At 40.2% G+C, this 10,786-nt stretch overlaps 1 long non-coding RNA gene across 1 annotated transcript; it reads right to left on the minus strand.

Annotated features, from left to right (window-relative positions):
- Window positions 1-3,577: 3,577 nt before the first annotated feature.
- On the minus strand, window positions 3,578-10,208 carry LOC106493555 (uncharacterized). Its single transcript, XR_001294154.2, has 4 exons — window positions 10,124-10,208; window positions 7,310-7,459; window positions 6,631-6,724; window positions 3,578-3,632 (listed from the first exon to the last, which is right to left on the minus strand). It is a non-coding gene; the product is annotated as an uncharacterized lncRNA (long non-coding RNA).
- Between the last annotated feature and the right edge of the window lie 578 nt (window positions 10,209-10,786).

Below are 10,786 nucleotides of genomic sequence, written 5' to 3' on the forward strand. Positions count from 1 at the left end.
GAAAATATTTGCATACATTTTTATACTTTTTCAGTTGACATCTTAGTTTATATAGAATTTTAAGGAATCTCAATATCTCAACAGTATGTAGCAAAAAAAGAGTCAGTTCCACCAGAGAATTTGCGTTAGATCAAAGAAATAATAAATCCCACCAACACAATTAATACACTAAATATTTATAACATATATGGCATCCCCAAAAGACTGGACCTTCTCTGTCTTCTCTTATCAGTTACTACTACAATACACTATAAAGAGTTTAACAGCTGTCATTTTGAACTAACCTTTAGAATATCACCATTGGTGAGGAATACAGAAATCTCATGCTTATCCCAATATAGCTTTTATACCACTTATTTTGTGTTTTTAGAAAAGCCCTGATCCTGATTAAGAGGAAGAGCAGACCTCTGGGACATTGAGGTCATACATTTGCCACATGAATACTGAAATCCAGCCCACACAGCTCTTCCTACAAGAACAGGCCAGAAAGATCCTGCAAGTCCAGTCTTGTATCCATTGATGAAATCACTTATGAAGCTAAGTATATATATATGTGTGTGTGTGTGTGTACATATATATACGTATATATATGTACACACATCCCTTTTTCATTTTGGCAGGTGAATGTACCATAGCAAATTTTGAAAAAGAAAAAAAGAGGAATAATGTACTCATAGCACAGCTTTGTTCTATGCTTCACCATATCTACATAGTACACATTTCCTTTTTAAACCCTCTACTAGCTGTGGAGGTGGCCTCTTTCTCTTTCCCTGAGGAAATTAGAAGTAGATTTTTTAAACTTTGCAACAAAGTCTCAACATAAAATTAAAACAAATTTTCTTTTCTCTTTCTTTAGGTCACATTTTCAGGTTATTTTAATTCCACAACATTTGTTTGTCAGATAAGTTCACACTGGAATAGACATCATCTATCTGCTTGCATTAGTCACTTTTTTCTTAATTCTGTACAACATTAAGAGCAGAACAGGATTCACTCCAATTTGAGACAAATATTTCCATCTTTGAGGACTATGAGTTGTATTTTGATACACGCTACAGACCACAGCACATTTTGAAGAAAAATTCCCTAGTGAATCACAGAAATGATTTCTGCACCTACAAGTATGAGGGTGAGCAAGTATGAGAGTAAACAAGTTTTAAAATGTTCCCACTCAGTAGCGTGATTTCTCAGAGGATCTCATATCAACACAAAACAGATTTGAGATCTATTGTATGCTGCTTTCAATAGGAAATGGCTGTTCAGGTTCAGAGGACTGGGATATTACTAAAATTTAAAATCTTCCCAGTGAGACTTTACAGAAATGTTCTAGGCCGTATGTCGTTTGAAGAAGAGCTCATTAACTTGATAACTTAAAATTAAAACATTAGTCACTATGTAAAGAAAGAAGGGTTTTAACAACACGAAACAGGGCAGCTAGCAGGGGAAAGGCCGTACACAGACACTAAGGAGCTGGGAGCCAACAGCTCTTGTTCCTGCTGAGCATCTTCACCTCCACCAGCTCAGCCAGCCCTGATTCCCACTCGCCCTTCCCAAGGGCATTGGGTTCAGACTTCAGGAACCTGGATGGGCAGGGGCTGCTGTGATCACATTAGACAAAATTCCCCTGCAAGGCAACAGGTTAGAATAATACAGCACTTACAAGGAGATCCCTCAAAATGCCAGCACCTCCTTGACGCTACATGGGTTTGCTGACCCCAGGAAGGTCCTGCCTGGCACCCAAGAAGAGAGAGGGTCTCCTCTGTACTCCCCTCTCGCCACCCTGCTCCCCATCAGCACCCATAAGCCCACGTGCTTTCTTCTGAAAAGCCTCTCCAAGACACAGTCTTTTCCCCAAGAGCCCTGTTAGCTTTCACACCTAAACCTTCCTTCTGCTGTAGTGTAGGGTCCAGCCCTGTACTTTATTCAAAGCTTAGCAGCACTATATGTTTCAAGGCTTCGAACTGTGATACATCTTAGAAGCTCCTTTATCCTGCAGAATTTGAAAAATACAATAAAACCTCCAGCTCTGCTGTGTGATTTTCTCTCTATATTATCACACTGATAATGCAGATACAAAAGGGTGGCCCCAGTCACGGGGATGGATAGCTGATGGTATGAGGCTCTTCCCTCTATCATGGCTGTTTGCTGCTGCATACCTAATAAGTGATCTTTTTTTGCACCTTACATTCCTCAGCTGTAGCATAAGGCTAAATCTTTCTGCTCTTTCATCAGTGCTGGGAAGTTATTGCCATCTGTAAACTTCTTTGACATTCTTAAATGGAAGACACTATAGAAGAATAATATAGAAGTGAGAGAGAGAAAGTTCTCTGGATAAAAGTTAGAAACAGATTACAGAGATGATGAATATTTCCATCTCACAGAAAAACATTTAAATATTTTCCATAGGAGAATGCATTGATGTGTGTGAATATTCAAAAGAGAGGAATTCCCTTTCAACTTCATATGTCTGTTTATTAGTGAGCACTCTTTTAATGTTAGTATTAAAGGCTTTGAAGAGCAAGTGCCTACAGACTAACTGCATAGTTTGAAAAGCAGTGGCTAGGGACTCAGTGATTTCTGAACATGAGTGAACACCGACAGAAGAGATGAACGAGGGAAGGATTTGATTAAGGATGCAGGTATCAAACGTGATGGTTCATCATTCTGATTATGTTAATGGATCTAATGTGCTTCAACCTGTCAGTTGCATTTAAAACTAGCAAAACACGATGCTCATTCTCAAGGAGTGCATTTTCTTTCCCTCTGAATTTTAGGATGTTACAGTTCACAAAGCAGCAGTCATACGAAAAGCAGCAGGCAACAGCACGAGGGAAATGAAGAGCATCTGGCTACAACATAATTGCGAACTTAAGCAGTTTCCAGGCTACCATGCTCATGAACTGAACAGAGCTAGTGCTGTATTAAATAGAAGACGGGCCTGTTTTCCATTTGACTAGGAAACAGAAAAATTATATACAGCCAGAGCTCTGCAGAAAGGTCACCCTCCCACATACAACTAACAAAGTACAACCGAGAGCTAAGAGAAGCGAGGACTGGCAGGGCTGGGTGCTTGGGGGAAACAACCTTTGGTCTCCCTTTAACTAGACCCCCAGATCTAGAATTAAAAGGAGGCTGTGTATGAAGTGTTTTCAGCATGCAGGTGAGGCCTCTCTTGCTAGCTGAGGACCAGCATAACCAGAGCAATATATTCCCCACCCTTGAATCCTCAGTCTCGCCTGGCCTTATAGAGCAAATTGACATAAGCAGTGCTGACTTATTTTGGCACAATCTAACTAATGGAGATGTTTTAAAACAATTTTTAAAGTGGCTTACCATTTTTCCTGAATTGATAGAAGTACCTGCAGATCATAGTACTTCTTAAGGAAGAACTTCTGGAAATCACCTTTCTTTCCCCACCCCCACTCTTTTTACATGGCTGTATATTCTTAAACCGTCAGAAGTCTCAATGGGGCACCTACAGGAATAGGGATGGGGAAAGTAGGCATGCCCCTGTATAGCCAAATGGATACACACACACACACACACACACACACACACACACTTTTTCTCTCCTCACCACATTTGTCAAGTCAGGGGCTTGAGTATCCTTCCAGTGCTATTCCCTCTTCTTCCTAGTCAGACGATGACAAAAGAAAACATCATCACATGATATGATTCCATGACATGAGACAAGAAACTTAGAGCACTGTCTTCCCTTATTTTGATATCACTAATCACATTCAAGAACAAGGGCAAGAAAAAAGTAACAGAGATTGAAGTATTTACAGCCAGCTTCTGTAAGGTTTGTTACTCAGAAACAATAGACTCTGCTGTTTGAGAAATAGTATCCATGGATAAAGAAGGCTACACGTAAGAGAACAGGAGCTAAATGCTATGTGTGCTGACATAGATGAAGCTCATAGGTTAAAAATTGACAGTTTAAACTAATTACAAATTATCATCTGACTCCTTTTACATGATGGCAAACAGCAAAAGCCTGTAGTAGTGAGGTGCAAACTACACAGCAATGACAAAGTTGCACTGTTAGGGAAATATATGCAAGAGAAATCTCAAAGTTGCATAACAAACATTAATGCATGAGAAAGTTCTACAGCTATGCAACGCAACCAAATAAAGAGGGCAATATTATCACCCATTGTCCAGATGGGGATGGTAAAAGTGACCTTGAAATGTTAATTAGATTAGAGAGACTACAAGGGCAGGAAACACCATAACAGTTGGAAACTTCAATGACTCTCAAGCAGACTGAACAGTGTCAGACTATAATAGAAGAACTACAGTTTCAGACACCATAGATGACTGGTTCTGGAGGAAATACACAAGTGGGACAGAAACTCTTGATCTAGGGTTGCACAGAATGTGGTTCAAGATGTAGTTCTCATAATATAATGAAAAACAGATCCAGAGAGGATCCCAAAAGATTGTCTAGTTCACCTTTCTGTCCAGGACAGGCTTAGCCATATATATACTAATCCTACCAGGTGATTTTCCAACCTGCTTTTAAATACATCCCACAAGGAAGACTAAAGTAAGGCCTTCTCAGATAACCTGTTGAAAAAGCCCTTCATACCACCAGCAAGTTTTGCTTAAATTATACGCCAAACATTTCTTCCTGTAAATTGTTTTTTGTCCTGTCTAGCTGGATATGAAGAGCAGATCCCTCTTTGCAGCACACCTATGTTCTTGAAGAGTTAGCAATCCCCTCCATTTCCTCTATAACTTGAACAACTCCAATCCTTTCTCCCCACAGGTCCTGTTTTATAGACTTCTGATTATCCCTGCTCCTCTCCCTTTAGCTTTCCACAACTGGTCCACACCTTTCTGGAACTACAATACCCAAAACGCAGTATTCAAGCTACGCAGATGAATTAGTTTCTATCAGCACTACTCAACTTATACTTTTCACATTATGTTTTCCTTTTTTCACAACACATGACACTGTTGACCTGTGCTCAGTCCAAGACCCAATACGATTCAGTTTCTTCTCTAAAGAGCTGCTGACTAGAGGTTCCCCACTCCATAATGGAGTGGATTCATTTTGCCTAAATTTCATACTTTGAATTTGTTTCTATTTGTACCTTAAATTTCATACAATATTTTGATTGTCAAGATGACTTGGAATTCTAATTCTTGTCTGCAAATTTGCAGTCTCTTACAGCTTGACTTCATCTACAAGTTTAATACTCTTTAATTGTAATGATCTATCCCTCATTAAGAAAAATATTAAATAACATCAAGAAAAAAACAAAATCAACAGAGCTTGTATGAAAGGACCTTATGTCTCACAGATCCACTAGAGTTCTCAGAAGGAATCCACCAGTGCATAAACAGGGCTGTTCCAGTTCATTTAATATATTTCAGTTTACAAAAACTTTGTCAAGTCCCCCACCAAACACTAAGAGACAAAAGGGAAGGTCCACTCATTCATAATAATTGTGTATAAGCTAAGAAAGAAAAGGTAGGAAATAAGGTGCATTTTCAGAAGAAAGGAAGGCTACCCCTGGAGTCTGTGCCAAGATTTGTGCCAAGTTTGTGCTGTTTAACATATAAATATGATCCAAAACAGGAAATGTAAAAGCAAGATTGAACAGCAAGATCTACTGATGAAACAGCTTCTTCAGAATAACCAGAGCAGAAGGTAACTGAGAAGAGTTGAAAAAGGGTATCACTATCACTAATGGATTGACTAGTGATAAAATGATGGGTGAAATTCTGCACCAATAAATGCAAAGTACTGCGCATGGGGAGCCATTATCTCTCAGGAAAGAACTTGAAGTCATTTTGGACAGTTCTATTTAAATGTAAGATCAGTACTTAGCAGCAGTCAAAAAGGCAACTAGAACATTAAGAAGTATTAGAAAAGAAATCGAGAACAGAAGAGAAAATATCATTGTGCCACCATGCAAATCTTCAGCTCGGCTTCATCCGATTACTGTGCACAGTTCTCAAAAACATCAGAAAAGAGCTTCCTGTCAGAAGGCTCGCGTAGAGCTCCAAGAGCTACTGTGAAGGGTGGCACCAGCAACCAGTTACATAGTGGCTCCTGGAGGAAGGGAAGATAGATTAGGATCCTCAAGCCTAGAAGAGGAATAACTGAGGGAAAAAATGGTACATGAGTGGTATCAGAAAAGACAAACAGGGAATTATCGACTGTTTTGATTAACACAGAATTTGAGAGGCACCAAATGAAGTTTACAAGTAATGGCTGTAGAAAAACAAAAGGAAGTCCTTCTCCCCAGTGCACAATTAAATAGCAGAATTTGCTGCACAGGATATATCAGAGGAAAAATATATAAACAGTTTTAGTGTGCCTACAGAAATTCATGAAAGAACCATCAAGAACTATCAAAACATGTAATTCAGATGCAAACTCCAGCTCAGGAAATCTTTAAGCTACAAAGTGCTAGAAAGGCACCCTTGGGAAAAAGTATCACTGGAAGCTTGCCCTGCTCATATAATCTTCTAATGCATCCTTTACTGGCAAGCATCAGAATAGGACAGTGGACCAGGGGACCTCTAGTGTGACCAAGGACAGCTGTTCTTTGTTCTCGTGAATCGCTTGTGAACAGATTTGCATTTGTTATTTATAGAACAGATATTCACAGTTACCTGCTTCACAGTCCATGCCAACAGATTTCCTCCTATGGACTTTTGTAGCTCTTAGTGACACAAGACAGGTCATTAGGGTCATATACTGTCCAGACTGTAAAAATAGGGAAATACCAAAGCAAAAATAAAGAAGGAAAGAAAGAAAAACACAATGTTTTTTCCACATATTGCAGCATCTAATCACATGTCAATGTGAATATGAATTAGTTGCATGAAAACACACAATTCCCCAAATGTTAACACATCTCAAACCCCAATAAACAGGACTTTTCTAGAAAGGAAAGAAAAAGAAATCATAATTCTTGGTATTATTCTTATGACTTAGTTGGGGTTCCACAGAACAATACTCCTGTCAGTGCAGAATGCCAGGAGTGTCTTTTTTTAAGCATAAATATAACCAATAAGCCAAGCCATGTATTACCAGTTAAAATGACAGTAATGACTGCCCCAAAGCCCAAATGAATTTCCCTTCACATGGTCGCATGTTCGTGTGTAACTCATCTTGCAAGTCTTGTTCTCTCTTCTTCTGGGTGATGGGAATCTGTGGCCTCCTTGATGGAATTTAGCTGTCCCTTCAGTTTTGCTACTACTGCACTTCATATGAACAAAACAACAACAAGAGAAAACCTACAACACTGATCATGATCTGCAGAGAAGGAGCTGTCATAAGCAGACTGACCTGTACTTTGCATTTGGAGCAAACATTCACTGTTTTCCAGTCCTCACTCAACTTTTGTACGATGTTGCAGCAGTTGTGAAGTGAGATGCCTCTCATTACTACTACATCTGATTCTTTACATCAGGAACAGATGCAGTCTCTTCGAAGTCCCTGCACAGATAAAGGAATGCATTAAAAGGAACCCATTTCTTTTATCTACCCTTAGGAGAAAGAGAGCAATGGAGAAAAGAAGCTCTTCTTTTATTTGTCAGTATCATGGGACAGGAGACACCTGAACTAACGAAAGTAACCTGATGTCAGTTGGCCTACTTAGAGGAGAGAATGACATGAAACAATTTCAACCAGCCACACCTCCTGTCTTCCACGCATTTGCCACATTAAAAGAACAGCTCCTGGGAGCAGGAAGAGAAATTAAGCAACATGGGCTGTCTTAGAAGGGCTTTACACAGTGATTTCTTTTTTTGCTTTCTGAGTCACAGGGCACTGAGTAATACTGGGCTACTGCCTCTTGGATGTTCAATTCACCTGCAATAGGAAAGGTATGAGCCACAACAAATATCTGCACCAGCTAGGTGTGGAGTTACTGACCATGCCTACTTCCTTCTAACATGCCATCAGGGTGAGCCCGTGGCTTTTGGAGCACGCTGAAATATCGCTCTCAACACACAAACATTGGTCTGAGTTGGGGCAGTTCACCACATACTTTAACTGAAAGTTGCCAGTGTAATGTTTAAACCGACATAGCATAAATGCAGCTGAGGTTTCATGATCACAGTAAGTCACCTAGAAATAGTCAGGACTGCAGCAAGAGGCTGCTAACAAACCCTTTTATTCACTTAATTTTGCTACATACATGCATTCTAGTCTCCCAGTCCACTATTTTTCTCATCCTGATTTGGTGTTACAAATTTCATCCTTAATTACACTGCACTGCTTCTGCCAGAGATGCCAGACACCAGGAAGATCTCCAGTAACTGAGGTCCATTCGAGGAGAACCCAAACAGCAGCTCCAGAGTCCCCTGCACACACAAAGCGTGAAGAGCCAGGTTACAAAGACTTTGTTCTGGGCAGGGTGCAAGCTTCAGAGCACCCAAATCTGGATAAGTGCTATGTCCCCAGAGGAACATCAAATTTCAAAATAATCTGAATTACTGCATGGACTTTCAAGATCTTAGAATAGGTGACCTTTTAAACAGACAGCAGTTCACTGTCTTAGCTGTAGCTGAGCTGGCACACTGCTATAATTCTTTTAGAAATAGAGAGCAGCTAAAGAGTATTGAGGCTTGACTGGCTTCATGTTCAGTTAATGATAAAGGCTGCTGGTTCATTAATCTTCCGGGTGACACAAACTCTACTGCTGCAGACCAGGCTGCCATTTAAAGGCCTTGGGCTCAATAGTCCTCTGGTGAGTACCTTCACTTACCTTGGTGAACCTGAGGTGCCACAACCAAGGGCTGCAAATGAAAGCAAGGGCTGCAGGAACATGAAGAGAAGAAAGCGGTGAAGATGGGGCCGAGGAGAGGAGGTGGAAGCTACCTCAGCAGGGAAGCCCGGCCTGAAGGAGGACAGGGCTCTTCTCACCAGCAGTGAGAAAGATCCAATGGGAAAATCAACAGTAGAGTCATATAATCAAAGGCTGCTAAAGCAGCAGCGCAAGGCAGAGGCGCAGGACCAGGTTTTGCCAAGCTGCGCCTGGAGGACGCTCAGACATCGGCTGTTCAGAGGGCAACGCCGGACCCAGCAGGCAGTCAGGCCAGCGCTAAGAGGAGAAGACCTCCTTTAGCCCTTGACAGCTGTTTGCCCATTTTTTCTAGTATCAAACCATGCTTGAGGAGGATGCAGCCCAGGGGAGGAGGGAAGGAAGGCACAATAAGGAGATAGGGATGAGAAAACTAAGAGGCAGGCAATGGCAGCAGTCACTTGTACTAAGGTTTGCCATGTGTTTTTGTATTAGATTTGTAATATTTCCATCAGACTACAAGCCCCAAGGCTCAGCACAAAATACATCAGCAGGCAGTTTGTAGACATAGAAGGGATTACCAGATACAACTGCTTTTTGAGATTGGGCTTGTTTCCAGGTACCTCAATGATTATTTTCAGGTCTGTTAATGACTTCAGTTGAATTTCTGGTCTAGTTTCAGCAGTAGCAGCCCAAACCCCCATCTCAATCTCAGAAGCACAAAAATATCTCCAAGTTACATTACAACAGCCCAGCTCAGGGACTGTTTATTTGCACTTGAATCTTCTACATGCAAGGAAACTTAGGTTTAATGGGCCTTAATCGAATACAGACTATCAGTGTAGGGTAAAGTAGCATGATCTGCTGAAACGTCTGAGCCACTGTCTATCTCAGGAACAGTATAAGTGGTTTCACCTTGTCAGGTCTTATCATAGTAAGGAAAAGCTACTGAACGCTAAAGAAATATTCTTGACTTACGCTTTTATCTTGCCTATTTGTTGTGCTCTCTGTCTCTCATCTGCCATCATCTTTAATGTGCCTTTTAAAGCTCAGTATTTAAAGATCTCCTACTTTCTTCAACACTTGCGTGCTTGACTAACATTTCTACCCATAATAGTGTATTGCCATTTGCTTCTGACAGCAGATACCAGCATGAAAGGGATATTCCACTCTCAAGGAACCGGATCACAAGATAAAACTGAACAACCCATGGTTGAAGTCAAAACAGATTTCCATAAGCTGCATTTTAACCAGTAATATTCTCAACTAGAAATGCAATTTGAAAACTTAGCATGTATGCATATGGCAAATTTGCAGTTCTACTAATATACAGGTATATGTGGTACATATCTTACCTTGAAAAGGAACTTATTGCAAAGTTAAAGTACACATTAAAAAGCATTTTTCTTGAGAAATGAGCACTGTCTCCCATGATTGCACTATATGGCAGGCACCATTCCATTCTGAAGATTAGGGAGTTTTCAACAACTCTGAAGAAGTTTAACAACTTTAAGAAAGTTCCACCTTTTGCCAGTTCCAAAAGCACCTTAAGAAAACAGTACTTCAGCCTTCATGCTGACTTCACTTTTTTTTTAGTTGCATGCTCTTGTATCACTGCTGACTCCAGAGGTGACTGACAGCTCACAGAGACCAAACCTTTTTTTTTCCCCCTTGAAAAAGAAAACAAAAAGAAAGGAAACAAATGTACAAGAAATTAAAATTCAGAGTCAGCCCTTTGAAAGTCTGATTCTTTAGTAAAGTCTAAGTACCATCTGTAACCCTTTTGTTTCTAATATATACTGTTGTTGCTGAGGGATTTTTTTGTTCCTGTTTGCCATTAGAATTTATAATCACAATGCAGAGACAAATTTATTATGTGCTGTGATGTATTAGTAGAGGTTGCCCTTAAGATCTCATTGGCTTAGATAACATCACCTCAAGATTTACACAGTCTTCCTTATACATTGCATAGAGAATACAGAAAAGGAGAAGATATTATTTATAGTCCAGTAACCAAA

Source organism: Apteryx mantelli, chromosome Z (assembly GCF_036417845.1).
Source record: "Apteryx mantelli isolate bAptMan1 chromosome Z, bAptMan1.hap1, whole genome shotgun sequence".
Classification (NCBI taxonomy): domain Eukaryota; kingdom Metazoa; phylum Chordata; class Aves; order Apterygiformes; family Apterygidae; genus Apteryx; species Apteryx mantelli.